This window comes from Pygoscelis adeliae, unplaced genomic scaffold (genome assembly GCF_000699105.1).
Source record: "Pygoscelis adeliae isolate BGI_AS28 unplaced genomic scaffold, ASM69910v1 Scaffold45, whole genome shotgun sequence".
Taxonomy (NCBI): domain Eukaryota; kingdom Metazoa; phylum Chordata; class Aves; order Sphenisciformes; family Spheniscidae; genus Pygoscelis; species Pygoscelis adeliae.
In genome coordinates, this window is record NW_008825114.1 from 8,830,870 (window position 1) to 8,832,054 (window position 1,185).

Sequence of the window (1,185 nt, forward strand, 5' to 3'; positions counted from 1 at the left end):
TCCCACCTGAGTTATCTGAGTGCTGTGTGTAGAGAAGCGAAGCTTTATGTTTTTCAGAGATCAGATGCATGCATTTGCCTTTTTAAAACCTTTTGTGTATGCAGGGTTACAGCCACAAGCATAGTGGATAGCTTCTTTGTTTCCTATTTCAAGGAAAGATCCGTTCTCAGGCCACAAAGGTAGCAACACAACCAGCTCCGAAGTCTGATTCAGCTTAAAATAACCTGTGGCTAACTACAGTCTTCCCTGTGCCTCGGCTCCCCACTGACACGTCCAAAAGTGATTGCCAGGTAGGTTCCCTGGCACTTCACAAAATCTGCTGGAGAGAAAGGGTGGCCAGGACAGCCTGGCAGGGTCTCCCTGCTGTGGGTTGAGCCCTGACGCTGCCATCCCTGTGCGATCGGGAGTCCCAGCTGCCATCCCTCTTAACAGCCTGGTTCAGGCTGCCCGTGCCCCTCCAGCAGTCCCGGGCTGGCTGGCAGGGGTGTGGGAGTCCTAGCCATACCCGCCATGGTGCTACCCCCAGCCCATCCTGTCCTGTCCCAGCAATGCCCCTCCAGCCAGGACAAGCCTCTCCCTTCAGTGACTCAGCATCTGAATAATAACCTTTTTTTCCCTCCCCCTGTGTATTTACAAGGAATTTGCAATTAGAAGGAAATTAATATAAAAGAAAGTAACTGGTGTCTTAAGGTTCTCCTTTCCCAAGGCTACAAACTAAGGACAAAGCTACCCCATTTTTTTTAGTTAAAGAAATCAGGCACATCAGCTAGTCCCAAAAGAAGGTTTCAGGGCCAAGTAAATATTTTGAGCAGGCGTGTTTATTTTATCTGCTCTGAGAGTGCCAAGCTCCAGCACCATGAAATTGGACCACTTCAACCGTATCCAGATGAGCTCCAGAACTCAGAGGGACTTCGAGTAGCCCAAAAGGCTATCCAAAGGGCAGGGTTACTCACGGCGCCCCAGGGGCAGTCTGCCACACCACCACTTTGATGCTGGATGCGGAGTTTCAGCAGTGTGTGGATGCACTGAGCTGCCAGGCCCTTCCTAGACCAACCCAGCCCCTGCCAGGTGCACCGCAAAGGGGGTGAGCATTTATGCCCATTGCACTGCCTCTGCTGGTCCGCAGGATACTGAAGCAAGTGACTAAAAGTTGGACAAAATGCTTGAAGTCGGCCAGGCGGAGCT